This window comes from Eschrichtius robustus, unplaced genomic scaffold, assembly GCF_028021215.1.
Source record: "Eschrichtius robustus isolate mEscRob2 unplaced genomic scaffold, mEscRob2.pri scaffold_819, whole genome shotgun sequence".
In the NCBI taxonomy this organism is placed as follows: Eukaryota; Metazoa; Chordata; class Mammalia; order Artiodactyla; family Eschrichtiidae; genus Eschrichtius; species Eschrichtius robustus.
In genome coordinates, this window is record NW_027175700.1 from 33,941 (window position 1) to 50,881 (window position 16,941).

Genomic DNA, 16,941 nt, shown 5'->3' on the forward strand with positions numbered 1-16,941 from the left:
AGAGAAGTGGGGTCACCCCTCTTGGAAGCTTTGAGAATGCGTATGAGGAGGGAGCTGCGAACGGAATCCGGAAAAGGTAAGGAGTGCCAGCTTGGTGGAGTTGGGTGCTGGCAGAGCTCGCCTTGGAGCCGTGGGAGCGTTCCCAGGAACATCCAGGGGATCGCCACCGGGGCCCCAGTGGTCCCACAGGCCTCCTGAGGCTGGCTGTGCTGTGCTGAAGCCCGTATCAAGGGCCCTGGGGACGGCAGCAGAGGCCAGCATGGTTGAGGGTCCCCCGCACCCACCTCATCTCTGCAGGGACCACAGAACTGCACGCACCGTGGGTGTTCTTCACCTGCTCACAAAAGAGCCGGGTCATTGCACGCAGCAGGAAAGGCTTGAGGGGGGGTGACGGGAGGAAGGGCAGGAGCAGAGATTTTCCATCTTGATGGTTTTGTTCAAGGCCAGCCCAGAAGCAGCTGACGTTGGCTTCCTTTATCCAAAGGGCACGGCGAGTGACCCTCTACAACCCAGGGATCCTGAAATATTTAGAAGCTCTAATGTTTGGGTGGGAAGAGAACCTCTTTTGGATGAGAAGCTCAATTATTCAGGAAGGGAGAGCTCCCGTTGTCTGGGGCGTAGCGGGGGCACCTTCCTGCTGCGTTGGCGGGGTGGCGGGCGCGGGGCACCCTGCCTGGGACACTTGCCCTGCCCTGTGGGTGAGGCCTCTCCCACAGTGCTGGGCTCTGGGGGACTTTTCTCGTGGCCGAACTCTTCGGGAAAGTGACACAACGGCCTATTTCTTCCAACAGCACCTCTGATTCAGCCTAGGGTATGGTTCGAGGTTGCATCCCTTGTAAACCCCCGCTTCAGCTGCTGTCAAGGGCTGGCACCGGAGTTCTTGAATTTAGGCTGATGTGGGTCCTGCTAGAGCCTGCTGTCATCTGCACATGTCAACAAATGTGTATGCAGGTGTGGACCAGCTGGATCTCTCTCCTTCTCTGGGAAGCGTGGTTTTCAGCAGCGTCAGGCTGGGAAGACAGACATTTCATTAACCCTGAAGTCCTGTGCAGGCAGTTGTCACACAGTGTTCCACCAGCGGCCCACGGCCGGCACAGAACACTGCAAAGCTCCATCTAGCACAAGTGACCACGGGGAACGGGTTGAGAATCCTGCTGCATTGTACACGTCTCCTAAGGGAAGAACATCAAGAAAGATGAGCTCGCCGCGGAATTGGCGAACTGTGTGGAAGGGGCGGGATCTGTAGAGCTCAGCAGCGGCGAGCTCCTGTCATGGCTTGGCCAGTTCGGGTCTCCCCCTGTCACTTATGAGGGTGCGGCGATGTTTTCCCAGATGTGGTCCCCGTGTACAAAACAAAGGATCGCTTTGCACAAAGCCAGAAGGGATACATTGAAGGAATTATCAGAAGAGAATAATACATAGGAAATGTTTGTGCTCGCATGCAAGGAAACTTTGGGGGGGTATCTGTGGCTGCCAAAGTGACATCTGGCAGGATTAACTGGATCACCAGAGCCAAACAATGAGGACTGGGAAGGCAGCAATAACTGTGAGGCCTGGGCCCATGTGGGGGCAAGATTTTGAGAATGCCCACTTAGGTGACAAAATGGGATTCCCACGAACCGCAGCTCTGGTTAGTTTCTGGTCTGGAGCCAGATCCTCTCTCTGATGCAGACGTGGGAGGACGGAGCGGCAAGAGCTGCCCAGCTGCTCATCTGGGAACTCATCCTCCAAGGGACTCTGTCCCTCGTTCTCCTCCCGTACCTGGAGGCGGCACTCAGCGGGCAGCACCTCTCACAGCACCCCCACGTACACCTGCTCAGACCACCTGCTCAGAGCTCCTCTTTTGCCCAGCCCAGCATGCCTGTTCCACCTGTCTGAAGACCCGCCGCACGTTTCCTCGAAGCACACCCCAGAGCTCTTCGTCACTCCAGCCACGCCTCAGCAACTCCTCTATCAGTACCGGCTATATGGACACGTCCTCCAGCCCCTGTGGGAACCTGTGTGGCCGCCAGCCAGCCAGCTATTGGGCCTCAGACCTGTTCCCTGGTCCTGAGTCAGAACCAGAGCCCTATGTGTCCAGGGTCCACTGAACCCCAGCCCTGGTCAGATATGGAAAATGGAGACTTGGAGAGAGTAAATGATTCACTCCTGCTCTTCATCCTTCAAAGGAAGGCCCCAAAAGCGCCTCGACTATTCGTCAAAACTCATTGAATTGTACTGTTAAGATCTATGCCTTTCACTGAATGCAATTTTTGCCTCCATTTATAAAGAGAAGAAAAGCTTTTTAAGAACTGGGTTGACCCCCCTGCATGCACAGACCCAGCTGCAGGCAGAGAAGATGGTCAGCCCAGCCCAGACCTTGCTAAGAGTCTGCTCAGAGGCCGTGGGGTCTGCTGGCACTGGATGGGCGCAGATGCTGGGCAGATGAGCTCTGTGTGGTGTTGTAGACAAATATGATGACCTAGAGTAGGGCCAAACAGACAGGAGAGCCCAGGAAGCAGACCCTGGGAGAGGGGAGATACCAGTTGGGCCAGCACACCTGAGGCTATGGTCAAGGCCATGAGGACCACAGTGTGGTGGGCACGGTGGCTGTGAAAGCCGCACTGCTGCCCAGCCAGCCTGAGACAAGCCATGGGGAAGCACTCACCGGCCAGCCCCGTCACAATCTCCGCCAATCCCGATGAACTTGCATCCAGTGACTGCCCTGATGTGGTCGAAGTGATCTGAAGAATGGGAAGTCAGCAGTGTGGGGCTTCCAGGGCAGGGGTGGGGGTGATGACTGGCCTCTGTTGATTCCCCTTTTTGCAGCCTGTAGGCCAAACAGTCCAGTTCCTTCGTGGCCTGGCACCGAGAGTACCAGCTCGAGGGCCCTGAGGTTTGGTCTGAAGTGATCCCAGCTGGCTCTAGACTGGACTTCAGATTTGGAGTGGACCCCAGAGCCCCCTGTTTGGGCCATTTCCCACCCACGATTCACCCTGCCTCCCAGTCTCCTTGAGAACCTGTGGGGGCTCCTTTCCCCGGGTGTGGAGGATGAGAGAGGAACAGGAGTACAACTGATGAAGACCCCAGAGACCTAAGGAGCTGTCCAGTCCCTTGGCCAGAGGTAGGGGCAGTGCGCTTTAGGAGCCCCTGCAGAGGCACAGATGGGCAGCACCCGGGCTCTGTGTCTGACAGCCTCCCTGATACCCATCAGTACCGCAGTTTTGATTCCGTGGCTCCAGTTCCACATGGCACCAAGGTGCTGTGTACCGTCCATTATTGGGTTTTTGGGAGCTGTACCTATTGCCAACAGGTGGGTCAAACCACTGGGGCTCTTCTGAAGTCCTCCCCAAGTTTGGACCCAGCTTCAGCTCCAAATCAGAGTTTTCAGAGAGCCCAGGGTGAGGCTCACCTGCCACAGTAGGCACGTTGGCTAACGGGTTGCACTGCAGCACCCGCACGGACAAGGGCACCGTCACGATGCCACCGTTCTTCTTCTGCAGGGGCGGACCGGTGGACAGTCAGCTTGGCCCCCAGCACAGCCACCTGCCTGTTCACTCTCTCGGCCCCTGTGAGGAAGGTGTTGAGGTCAGAGTCGTCTCCTCTCTGGGTTTGTGTGAATGGAGGAGCCGCAGCCCTGGTCTGGGTGGTGTCTTGGCCCTGGGTTTCCGGGTTTGGTGGAGTATCTTACCACCTAGACCCCCACCTAGGGCTCAAGAGTTCAGGGGCTGTGGACCGTGGGTTTTGGGGGCAGAAGATATTTAACCTGGGGTTTGAGGAAATTGAGGGAGAAGAGGCTCAGGTTCAAGGGCTCCCGGTTTGAACCTCTTGCTTTAGGTTTGAGGGCCAGGGCAGTCTCTCACCAGAAGCTGCAGGATATCATCAGGATCATTCCGAGTGTTCTTGCACACACCCCGGGCGGCTGAGTGGGAGAAGATGACAGGTGCCGGTGACACTTCTAGGGCTCGCCGTGCCACAGCATCGAGACATGGGACAAGTCCACCATCATGCCCAGGCGGTTCATTTCTGCCACCACCTTCTGCAGGGACAGGATGGGGAGAGGGCATCAAGGCTGCATTTACCTTGTGTGCATTTATCTGTAGGGAACAGGCGGGTCTGTACATTCATGTGGGGCAGGGTATGGAACCCGGGTCCTTACCTCGCCCAAGCCGGTCAGCCGACTGACATTGCTGTAGAAGGGGTGGATACCCTTTGCTGAGCTCTGTGCCCTGCAGGATGGCCAGGAGGCAGTCTGACTGGTGGCCATGACTTGGCTACAAGAGCCTAGAAAGAGGTTCTGTCGAACCGTCTACACCTGCAACTCCCTGGTGCAAGAGGAGGGACCCAAACTGGGCTGTGCCTGGCAGTAGGAGGGCCCTTCTGGGGATTCAGTCTTGTTCTGCGAACCTCCATTCCCCTCCCCACCCCAGGTTCAGGGCCGGATCCCAGGGGTAAACTTGCTTTGGGCCCCAGCGTGATCTTGGGCAGATCCCTGCCTCACTGGGCCCTTACCATCTGCACTGCGCTCACCAGGGCGTGTTGCAGGTGTGGGCGAGTGTCACGTAGCGCACACCCAGCGCATAGAAGGTACGCAGGATGGAGAGGCTACTGTCCAGTGAGTGGCCGCCCTCCACACCAATGAGGCAAGCCAACTTCCGGGTATTGTTGAGAGCTGGGGGCAGGTAGGTCAGATGATCATTTTCAGAGGCAGGGGTAGCTTACTGAAGTCCCTAACACCTACCACCACCAGTCTGTTTACCTTTTTTTTTTTTTTTTTTGGTCGTGCCGCGCAGCATGAGGGCTCTTAGTTCCCCCACCGGGGATCAAACCCGAGCCCCCTGCAGTGGAAGCGTAGAGTCTTAACCTCTGGACTACCAGGCAAGTCCCCCGTCTACCTTTAAGTGAGGTCACAAGCTCCAGCTCAGAATAGGAGGCACACATGAGGCGGATGAGGTCAATTTGCTCCAGGGTGAGGCGCACAGCATCCCGTTCGTGGGTCTGGCATGGGACGTAGGCTGACCGGAACTGAGGGAAGGCCAGGGCTTGGTTTGGGCTTTGGAACTCCTTGGGCTTCTCATAGCCTCCTCAGCTGGCACAGCACTCACTGTGCCCAGAAGTCACATGGAATGCGTTGCTTTTTCTGTGGTACTTGGATGCCCGTCAGGTTGGCTCGCTGTGACCCCTGTAGCCCCCAGCATCCATGGCATGGCACTTTCTAGGCCACTATGGTAACTTAGTTCCAGTGCGACTCACCTGTGGTCTCTGAGGCCCCCAAACTGCCCCACATTCCCCAGCAGCCGCGGTGGCACCTTGTGTGTCCCTTTGGTACCTGGGCACCCACGAGACCGTCTTTCAGCCTGTCCAAGCTGGTCTGGCCATGGCTGAAATTGCACAGATTAACATCCTGGAGCCCATTGTGGTAAAACTGCCTCAGGACCAGGGGCATGTCGTTGTGGCTGGAGGGAGGTCAAGGCAAATGGGTGGGCTCCTTAGGTCTTGGGATCAGGCAGGACACATTGCCTGGCCTGGGCCAGCCGGGGGGTCCCCCACCTCACACTGTCACACAGACTATACTAGGAGCAGCTGAGGCCTGGGCTGAGGGGTTCCCACCAGGGAGGGGATGACAGAGAAGGGGAAGGGCATCCACAGATGATGGAGAGGACGTCCAGGGGTGGTGTGAGGGAGCCTCCCCACTAGCTGTGCATGCTCCGGACCTCCTCCCCTGCCCAGGGCCAGGCTAGGCCCCCACCGGCCCCCACCAGCCCGCACACACTGCAGCCCCCCCGTCCACAAGCGGGAAGTCCCGCCTCAGGGCCCGCGTGCGCTCCCGCGGACTCGGGGTGCTGGAGGTGCCCGGCGTGGTCTGGACGCGGGTTCCCGGCCGCAGCAGCAGACACAGCAGCAGCAGCAGCAGCAGCAGACACAGCAGAGGCCGCTGGCTGAGAGCGCGGGGACCTTCGAGGCCCCCGGGCCACAAGCTGCGCAGGGCCAGGCAGGTGGGCAGAGGCGGGTGTGAGAGGGGCGGGCGATGGGGTTGTGCCCGTCCACACAGGCCACCCAGCGGCGCGGCCTCGCGAGGGGGGCGGGGTGAGGGAGGGGATACAGAGTCACAGGGCCCTGCGAGCCGTGTGCGGAGAGCCGCGATCCGCGAAGCCCGGCAGCCCCGGGGCGGCACTGCCCTCCCGCCCCCTGCTCAGAGGCAGCTCCCGCGGGCTAAGCTGGCCTCTGCTGAGAGCCCACTCGCCTCCCGTCGCGGCTTCCCTCCGCCCCTGCGCCTCTTCCCACTCCCACTGCTCCGAGGGGGCGCCCTAGGCTGCTCTCCCCCGCCTCTAACCTTCCTGGCCAAGCTGGGCCGCTTCTCTCAGAGGGCCACCTTCAGCCCGAGGCCTCCCGGGAGCACACCGCGTCCCCATCTGCCTGCAGCCGGCCCCGCCCACTCCGAGGGCTGCGTGCCAGTGTCTCTGCGGCCACAGGTGCTCTGGGCTCCCGGTCTCCCGGTACGGGGCCATGTGGGCTGGTGTGGGGGAAGAGAGAGTTTCTGGAAATGGGGGGGGGAACCTTGTGAGCTCTGGATTCAGGAAGGGGCCCTCTGCCTCCGACCTTCTCTCTCCACCTACTTGACTCCCCAACCTGCATGACCATTCTCTGGGGACTTCAACCAGCACCCGGGAACTCTCAGGAAACCCCCCCCCGCCCACTTCTGTCAGCCAGCCTCAGGAAAGAGCGCCCTCAGGAGCTGCTACACCTCCCCAGGGCCTGAAGAGAGGGACTTTTGGGATGTGAACTGAACACCTTCTGGGGAGAGTCAACGACCCTTTTCCTCAACAGAGCAGGAACCCAGTCAGTAGGCTATTTGAGTGGAAGGAAATGAAGTCATTTCCATGGCAGCAGAGCCCCCATCGCAGCAACCTTCCTCCCAGGGCTGCTGGCCGACCTTCTGGCCAGGATCCCTCCTACCTCAGCATGGAAGGCCTGGCCTCGTGAAGAAGTGTAGGTTCTGAGGAAAGACCTGGCACCTGGGTTCTGCTGCTACACTTGCCTTATCTCGAGGCCCTTGTGGCTCTACCTTTCCCAGAAACCTCAAGGGCTAAGTGCCTGTGCTTGCTCAGAGGCCGCACGCCATTCTCCATTTCCAGCCTCAGGCCCTCCCCCTAGCGGCCTCCTCTGGGGACCCCCTCCCCCCAGCACACACACACACACAGAGGGGATGTGCCTTCTCACAGAAGCTCAACCACTGAGATGCTTTAGGGACTGTGCCCAAACTCCTTCATCCCCAGCCTCTCAAGTTTTTGCTCTGATCCCTGGCACCCCCTGGAGCTGTTCCACCTTTGGAACCTTTCCCGGGTAGCAGGAGTGCCTAGCGCAGGGGTAGTGACCTAAGTGTGAGCACTGGCGACCCTAGAAGTCTGTTACAGAAAAACATTGAGCAGTAAGGGACCCCCCCTGGGGACAGAAAGGGCTGGGAATAAAGGAGCATGTGAACCTCGGGGCAGGGTGCGTGCTGCTTGACTCTCCATCCTGTTCTTGCTTCAGGGAGCAGGTCTTCCTGGGTCTCTCTATCCTGCCTCCTGAGACCCCAGGCAGGAGGCTCTTTGGGAAGCCACAGATTGCTGCTTTCAGTTTCAAAGAACCCAGCTCCCCCCTGGTTTGTGGTGGTGGCCGCTGACAATGGCTCAGAGCAGGAGCCCATGTGGTAGACTGCTAAGGCTTCTCTGCACCCTGTCTCTGCTCCTGCATTCTTCTCGGCTCGCAGAGTGCAGACTTTTCTGTCTTCAGCTGACAAAGGGGCCCCTGAGGATTGAGCAGAGGAACGTCACGTTTTCTTCCAGGCCAGCTTCAGCCCTGGGATGTTCAGGGCAGACTCTCATTTCAAACCTCAGTTTCTGAGGCTCCTTGCTTTTGGCCATTTAGTGTGGCAGGAGGCTCCTGGCTGAGGAAGGCTCAAACAGAACGACGCAGGTTGTGATCTGTGGCAGTGGGCAGTGGGGGGACGGGGTGGGTCACTGCAGGAAGAGGCATTCGCTGCCTTAGGCAGTTAAACCATTGCCCTCTCTTCAGAGTGCCTCAGCCAGCAAGATGCTGTGGGGTCTACCTCCTGGCACCATGCTCCAATCGCCGGATTTTGGGTCTGGGGCAACCCAGATCTTTGTGCGGCTTTTCCGGAGAGTGCTTTCTCTTGGGAGCACGTCTGGGGACTGGCTTCACTGCCTGCACCTTTGCTGGCGTGGCCAAAGGAACTGCTGCTGCAAAGAAAATCAGAACTGATCAGTCACTTCTGCTGTACAGTCTCCTGCCAGAATTTCCCTCTCTCATGTCTCTCCCAAGTTTCTGGCTGAAGACCTTTAATCGACTTGACATCCAAAACACAGCCTTGGCCCATCACCTCTATGGGTCCCTAGAGAAGGGACACTGGCTGCAAAAGCAATTCCTAGAGCCTACGGCTGCAGCACATGAGGAAGTCTCTTCACCGTTTCCAGGGTAAACAGTAGAACCCGAAAGTCATTGCAACCATGAGCCTCTCCATCTCTCCCTTCCACAACAGAGAAAACATTTCTTGCAGTCTGTCACTTCTGAGGCTTTAAGGGAAATGTCTTTCAAGTTTTGGAAAAAAAAAATCTAATATAAATTGGTTAAGAACCCCGCCCACCTTGGCAACCCCTCTTGGGCCCCATTTATACTGCCTGTTTCGACCACACTGAACTCTAGCCCTCTGATACTTTTATGTAGATTAGAGCAAGGCCAAATACTGAGGCAGAGTGATCAGGAGACTGAGAACCGCGTTCTGGGTACCAAGTCTAGGCTCACATCAACCCAGCCTCCTGGGACACCATCTCCTCAGCCCTCCAGTCTCATTAGCACTTCAACAGCCCTCTTGGTTCTTCCGGTCTTCCCATCAATATGGCACCACCCTCTCCCCTAGAAGTAAAAATCATTATAATCCTCCCTCTCTCCACCATGAAAGGATGAGATAAAGGCTCAGCAGCAGCCCCCGTGAAACACATGGTCACCACTGTGAGGAGGTGTTACTAAGACGATTTGGTCCGACTCGGAGAAGGAAAGAGACAACTCTGCCCTTAGGCTGATCAGGCCCACAGGAAGGAAGCACACTGGGGGCAGCCTTTGAGAGTGTGGCAATGCGAGAGAACCTTCTTTAGGAGGGGACTCCCTGTTGCCGACCTTGAGAAAGTAAGGATGGGACATTCGTTTACTGGGGCTGTTGCAGAGGGGATGTGCCCAGAGGTTGGGCCACCCTGCTTGAGAATGAAAGCACCTTGCAGTCCGAAGCTGCATGAATGCTCCAATCGCCGGATTTTGGGTCTAGGGCAACCCAGGTCTTCGTCTGACTCTTCCGGAGCGCGCTTTCTCTTGGGAGCACGTCTAGGGACTGGCTTCTCTGCTTCCACCTTTGCTGGCCTGGCCAAAGGAACTGCTGCTGCAAGGAAAATCAGAACTGGTCAGTCACTTCTGCTGTATACAGTCTCCTGCCAGAATTTCCCTCTCTCATGTCTCTCCCAGTTTCTGGCTGAAGACCTTTAATCGACTTGACATCCAAAACACAGCCTTGGCCCATCACCTCTATGAGTCCCTAGAGAAGGGACACTGGCCGCAAAAGCAATTCCTAGAGCCTACGGCTGCAGCACATGAGGAAGTCTCTTCACCGTTTCCAGGGAAAACAGTAGAACCCGAAAGTCATTGCAACCATGAGCCTCTCCATCTCTCCCTTCCACAACAGAGAAAACATTTCTTGCAGTCTGTCACTTCTGAGGCTTTAATGGAAATGTCTTTCAAGTTTTGGAAAAAAAAAATCTAATATAAATTGGTTAAGAACCCCGCCCACCTTGGCAACCCCTCTTGGGCCCCATTTATACTGCCTGTTTCGACCACACTGAACTCTAGCCCTCTGATACTTTTATGTAGATTAGAGCAAGGCCAAATACTGAGGCAGAGTGATCAGGAGACTGAGAACCGCGTTCTGGGTACCAAGTCTAGGCTCACATCAACCCAGCCTCCTGGGACACCATCTCCTCAGCCCTCCAGTCTCATTAGCACTTCAACAGCCCTCTTGGTTCTTCCGGTCTTCCCATGAATATGGCACCACCCTCTCCCCTAGAAGTAAAAATCATTATAATCCTCCCTCTCTCCACCATGAAAGGATGAGATAAAGGCTCAGCAGCAGCCCCCGTGAAACACATGGTCACCACTGTGAGGAGGTGTTACTAAGACGATTTGGTCCGACTCAGAGAAGGAAAGAGACAACTCTGCCCTTAGCCTGATCAGGCCCACAGGAAGGAAGCACACTGGGGGCAGCCTTTGAGAGTGTGGCAATGCGAGAGAACCTTCTTTAGGAGGGGACTCCCTGTTGCCGACCTTGAGAAAGTAAGGATGGGACATTCGTTTACTGGGGCTGTTGCAGAGGGGATGTGCCCAGAGGTTGGGCCACCCTGCTTGAGAATCAAAGCACCTTGTAGTCCGAAGCTGCTTGAATGCTCCCATCGCCGGATTTTGGGTCTGGGGCAACCCAGGTCTTCGTCTGACTCTTCCGGAGCGTGCTTTCTCTTGGGAGCATGTCTGGGGACTGGCTTCTCTGCTTCCACCTTTGCTGGCGTGGCCAAAGGAACATCCCCGTAGGCCCGATAGCCACCAACCAGGCAGTATGTCTCCCCATGCCAGCCCAACTGCGTTTCTCCACACCCTCGGTAGAGGACATGGTAGTGACCAGGGGTAGGGGGAGAAACGGGAGCCACTGCTGCTGCAAAGAAAATCAGAACTGATCAGTCACTTCTGCTGTACACAGCCTCCTGCCAGAATTTCCCTCTCTCATGTCTCTCCCAGTTTCTGGCTGAAGACCTTTAATCGACTTGACATCCAAAACACAGCCTTGGCCCATCACCTCTATGGGTCCCTAGAGAAGGGACACTGGCTGCAAAAGCAATTCCTAGAGCCTACGGCTGCAGCACATGAGGAAGTCTCTTCACCGTTTCCAGGGTAAACAGTAGAACCCGAAAGTCATTGCAACCATGAGCCTCTCCATCTCTCCCTTCCACAACAGAGAAAACATTTCTTGCAGTCTGTCACTTCTGAGGCTTTAATGGAAATGTCTTTCAAGTTTTGGAAAAAAATAATCTAATATAAATTGGTTAAGAACCCCGCCCACCTTGGCAACCCCTCTTGGGCCCCATTTATACTGCCTGTTTCGACCACACTGAACTCTAGCCCTCTGATACTCTTATGTAGATTAGAACAAGGCCAAATACTGAGGCAGAGTGATCAGGAGACTGAGAACCGCGTTCTGGGTACCAAGTCTAGGCTCACATCAACCCAGCCTCCTGGGACACCATCTCCTCAGCCCTCCAGTCTCATTAGCACTTCAACAGCCCTCTTGGTTCTTCCGGTCTTCCCATCAATATGGCACCACCCTCTCCCCTAGTACTCAGCAGGTCAGGATGGGATGTGTCTGAGGGCACCGATATAGATGTCTACATGACAGCACAGAGGTGCCTGGGTTTGAAGGTGTGTTTCAGGAGTGGCCCTCTTCCTCAAACTGCTCCATTTACCATTTGCCAACAAAAATGCACTTGTCTTTTGCTAAGAGGCCAATCAGGAAAGGGTCTGAATGGAAGCATCCTGTAGCCCAAAGGGGAAAGCTACATTTATAAAGATCAGGACCATCCTGCACACTTGTCCGGGGATGACCTTTCACTTGTCCTCAGCAGTGAGCACTGTGGGTCCCTGAAGGTGTCCCAGGTCACTGGTATTACTTACAGCTGGGGCCGCGCTCAGGTATACGTAGTGGGCAAGCCCCACAGGAACATGAGGCAGCCAGGTGAGGTTGCATGGACACCATGCCTCCTGTAGAGATGCCCGGTCTCGGTGTACCTGCCGCACTGCCCACCCATGGAACAGAGCACAGGTTCGAGTAAAGATAGAGGATCCGGTCACACATTCTCTCTCAGACAACCAAAGAGATTGGTATCTGGTGGAGAACTGTCAGGGAAGTTTCTCTGAGGGCAGCACGTTGGCAGTTACGCTGCCATGGAAACTGTTAGAAGGCCGGTGAGGTCATCACTACCCAGTGAGGTCATGATAAGGAACGTGTGACTTGGGGGTCAGGCTTCAGGAGGAGGGGCAGTTTTGTGGAGGAGAGCAGGGGGGGAGGCAGAGGTACTCTGCCTGGCCCCTCACACCTGGGCCTCCCCACCCATGCCCTACTCTAGCAGACACCCCACGTGGGGCGTGCCGGTGGGCTGGCACAGCCCCAGGGGCCCCAGGAGGGCAAGAGAGACCCACTTTCTGAGACTGGCTTGAGAGGCAAGATTAACGTAAGAGACAGCTAGGTTGTATGGCACTGACCCTAAGAGGCAGAGGTTTGTGTGGACTGGGGAATCAGGGAAGGCTCCTTGGCAGTGGGCCTGAAGGACAAGTGAGATTTGGACCCATGGGGAGGAGAGGGAAGACATTCCAGTTTGGAAGAATAAAAGCAAAGACACACTCTCCTCGACCTTGTCCTGCCCCAAATGTAAATTCATAGAACCCTCACATTTTCACAACTGAGGACTGAAGAAAACCAAGAGGCGAAGGGGCCTACCCAGTGTTACACGGTAGTGGAGAGGTGTTCTGCTCAATGGTTAGGTTCATGTTGGGGCTCCGGATTTACAGCTGATAGGAATGTGAGGACAAGCTCATGCCATTTCAAACATTTCCAAGTGATACTGAGAGAGATGTTAAAGGTGCAAAATGAGGGTGCTGAATGACCTCACAAAGTGGGAATGGTGGGCCCATTTTCATATGAAATTCAAAACAAGTTCATGACCAAAGGACATGATACAAAATGACAACATAATCATTACACTCCCCTCTCCCCTAGAAGTAAAAATCATTATAATCCTCTCTCTCTCCACCATGAAAGGATGAGATAAAGGCTCAGCAGCAGCCCCCGTGAAACACATGGTCACCACTGTGAGGAGGTGTTACTAAGACGATTTGGTCCGACTCAGAGAAGGAAAGAGACAACTCTGCCCTTAGCCTGATCAGGCCCACAGGAAGGAAGCACACTGGGGGCAGCCTTTGAGAGTGTGGCAATGCGAGAGAACCTTCTTTAGGAGGGGACTCCCTGTTGCCGACCTTGAAAAAGCAAGGATGGGACATTCGTTTACTGGGGCTGTTGCAGAGGGGATGTGCCCAGGAGGTAGAGACTGCTTGGACTACTATTTTAGAGGTTGGGCCACCCTGGTTGAGAACCACAGCACCTTGCATTCCTAAACTGCTTGAATGAGCGGGTGCTCGTTAGGACAGACGAAGTCAGGCCTCATTGGAGCAGACTGCCTTTGGGAGTGGTAGAAGGTAAAATGTGAAGGGGAATGCTCTGGAAGAGGTTTGTCATGGCAGGTGGGCCAGCACGAGACCATTCAGATTCTCCAAGGCTCCAGAGATGACTTGGCTGGGAGCATCCCTCTGATGTGGTGCGGGGACTCCTACCTCAACAGGACCTGGCTGGGCATCTGCGGGAGGCAGAATAAATGGTTTATTAACTTAAGAGAGCGAGAGACTCACCTGGGGGGTTCCACAAAACCACTTAAAAAGACTTGTACCTGGATTCTTGAGCCAACCCTCAGAAAACTTATCTAGATCTGGAGTAGGGCTCTGGAAGCTGCACTTTTAATGAGCTTCCTGGGTAGTCCCACCACAGTGGTCCATGGATAGAGTGACCAAATTATTGTGTATTCTCGGTTGCTTTTGGGAGTCAAAGTGGGCAATGTGAAAAACTGCAGCAGGCATACGTATAAACAGGGAATATTCAAGGCAAACAGAGGTGTAGAGTTATGCTATGCATGAATCAGATTCGAGAAAAGCTAGCCTGGTGGTTAAAGAACACAACCCTTGGGACAGACAGACCAGATTCTGTCCTACTTACTTGTGTGATTTTGACCAAGTTCTTGTATCCTTCTGACTGTTTCTTCATATGGAAAAGAGCTATGGCTGTCCATTTAGCACAATATTCTCTTTTGGCAAAGGTTGCTCTGGGTCCATTTGTGTTCTCTGCAACTTAATCCTTTCCGGTGTGCAAGCATTTTTAAGTTGTTTGGTGAAGTATTACATTTGACTTTCAACTGTTCATTACTTTGGGCAAAGCTTATATAATGCTGCAGAGACTAGAACCTATGCAGAGATAGTGAGAGGATGTGATAAGCTTATTCTGCCGGTTTATAAAAAAGTTTAACCTTTTCTCCTCTTCCTCCGCCTGCCACCAAGAGATGAGAAAGAAGGCAGAGCCTGGAAATGCACACCAAGCAATACTTCTGTGTCAGTTTGCCTTTTATTCCTCTGCCAGTACTTCCCAGAGAGATTTCACCAAAAGTGCCTAAGCTTGCCATGGCCATTGTTGTGAAGAAGATTTCTCTCTATTGCTAGTCACATCCCCTTTTCCTTCTCCTGGGCGCTTAACGGATGTTTGGGGGCAGGAAATAAAATTTAAAGTAAAACATCAAAAAAAAAAAAGATGAGCTCAAGTAGGCGTGCGTTCTTGTGGTCCAGATAAGGTTTGTTTCATTCATTCCCTCGATTAGCATTTATCCCCCTTTGTGCCAGGCATGCGGGGAGAGAGAGAAATGTCTTCAAAGAGTCTGTGGTTGTATCGGGGAGGGAGCTGTGGAAATCTGTCATTTAGAAACAGCATGGAAGTGCTAGGGAAAAATTGTTTTGTTCATTTATCACTCACTCATCCGTTCACCCATAGCAACTACAAAGGGTTTCACGCGGAGGAACTGGATGCCCTGAACTTGACATTCTCGTGGGGGAAACAACAATGTAAAGCACCAGCAGTGGTAAGTCACCAGTAGTGATTTCAAGCCAGAAGGAACCACTCACCAATGGAGAGAGGCACAGGGTGAGCAGTGACTTGCAGAAAGGAGGGGTTATTCATTCCAACTGCTGAGTTCAAGTTCATCTGGGTGGTTGTGTGGTTCGTGCTTACTGCATCTGTTTTTGGAACGTGGCTCCACCCTCCAAGAAGGGTGAGGATGATCACCCTTCTTTCCTCCTGCTGTGCCCCGGGGTCACCCAGCGAGTGTCTGCAGGGATGATCTGCTCTGTACTGGCTTTTCAGTCCCACTCCCGGGAGAAGAGAGACGAAGCTGTGTCTCCACCGCAGCTTGGCCTGATTCAGTCACTTGGGTGAAAAGGTGGGAAGAAGGTCAAGTTCATGCGAACTGATACACTGCAGAGTCATTTAGTCCTGAAGTACCAGTTCTGGTTGCTGGTGAGTTGCTAAATCCAGGGACCTGAATGTAATTCCTCCAGAGCCACTGAGACATCACTTCCAGGCCCATGGCAGGCTGTAGGGGTGCTGACTTTTCTCAGTGCTATGGAGCAGCCATCTTCCACGGAGAGAGGACTCTGTGTCAGCAGGAGCAGAACCACACCAGGCACCGAAGAAGGTTCTGCATCCCAGCATCTCCCAACACAGTGATAGATACACGGGCAGAAGATGCGACAGGGCATTCACCATAGAACACAAGCTTATCCCCAATAAATATGGAAAGATGTTCAACTTCACTACCTAACAAAGAAATGCAAGTTATAAATCTATTTCTTTTTTGCTCATCTAATCGGTAGAAAGTTTTAAGAACGCACAAAATTGGCCGCTAAGGATGTAAGGAAAAGGCCGTTTTCATCTGTTGCTGCTGATGGGGATGGAAATTGGTGCGAAGCCTCTGGAGGGTAATTTGGCAATTTGTGTATCAACAGCCTTAAAATGTTCATACACTTGGAGCCAGTAATTTTGCTTTTAGGATCTTATCCTAAGGTGAAAGTCAAATTTATGTGCAAGACTTATGTTCAAGAATATTCATCTCAGCCAGTAGTGTAATAGAAAAAATAGTAGAAGCTACCTAAAAATCCCACAATAGGGGGTGGTTAAATAACGGATGGCCCAACTTAAGAATGGAAAATAAAGACGCAGACGTAGAAAATGGACTTGAGGACACGGGGAAGGGGAAGGGGAAGCTGGGACGAAGTGAGAGAGTGGCATGGACTTATATATACTACCAAATGTAAAATAGGTCGCTAGTGGGAAGCAGCCGCGTAGCACAGGGAGATCAGCTCGGTGCTTTGTGACCACCTAGAGGGGTGGGATAGGGAGGGTGGGAGGGAGACGCAAGAGGGAGGAGATATGGGGATATATGTGTATGTATAGCTGATTCACTTTGTTATAAAGCAGAAACTAACACACCATTGTAAAGCAATTATACTCCAATAAAGATTTTTTTTAAAAAAAGGATGGAAAACAGTTCATTCATTACAAATGATTTTCTCCAAGAATATTTAATGGTGGGAAGATGTAGTGTACAAGCAGGGTACAAAATACTAGATGGAGTATTTCATTTTGTTAAAATTTTAATAATACAAGTGCAGAAAAAGTGATTAAAATAACAGTACTGATTTGACTACGGGACATTTTTTTCTTTAAGTTTTTCTGTATTTGGTGTTATAAAGCATCATATATCCTGTCTGAGTCTCAGTTTATGTTCTGTGAAGTGGGACTCATCACATCTACACTGCAGTGCGCTCGGGCAGAGCAGCACAATATTTGAAAGTGCCCTTGACAATGACCAGCCCATTGTAATACTCCAGGAATGGTTCTAATATCATTGCCAATGACACACCCATAGTCCGGATATTATCCGTAACGATTACTAAGGTTGTTTATCTCCCTCCAATTTTACTAAGAAAAGGATTAATTGAAGACTCTAAGTCATTTTTACTGAGGTTCTTTTTTTTTTTTTTTTTTTTTTTTTTTTCCAAAATACTAATTGTAAAGTCTGCAGTGGGTATATAGGTGTTCAACTTTTTTCCAGATTTTATGTTTTTGGTTTTGTTTTAAACTTTTTAATTTATTATTTATTTATTATTTTTATTTTTGGCTGTGTTGGGTCTTCGTTTCTGTGCGAGGGCTTTCTCCAGTTG

At 53.2% G+C, this 16,941-nt stretch overlaps 1 long non-coding RNA gene across 4 annotated transcripts in view; it reads left to right on the forward strand.

The window, feature by feature from the left end:
* Positions 1–16,098, forward strand: part of LOC137758394 (uncharacterized) — a 42,992-nt gene extending 26,894 nt beyond the window's left edge. Inside the window, exons 4-5 of one of the 4 annotated variants that reach the window (XR_011072947.1) lie at positions 792–3,567; positions 14,714–16,098. This is a non-coding gene — a long non-coding RNA (uncharacterized lncRNA). Of the gene's footprint in view, positions 1–791 lie in introns of all 4 variants that reach the window. The other 3 variants (XR_011072948.1, XR_011072949.1, XR_011072946.1) reach the window with 3 other exon arrangements.
* Positions 16,099–16,941: the final 843 nt, after the last annotated feature.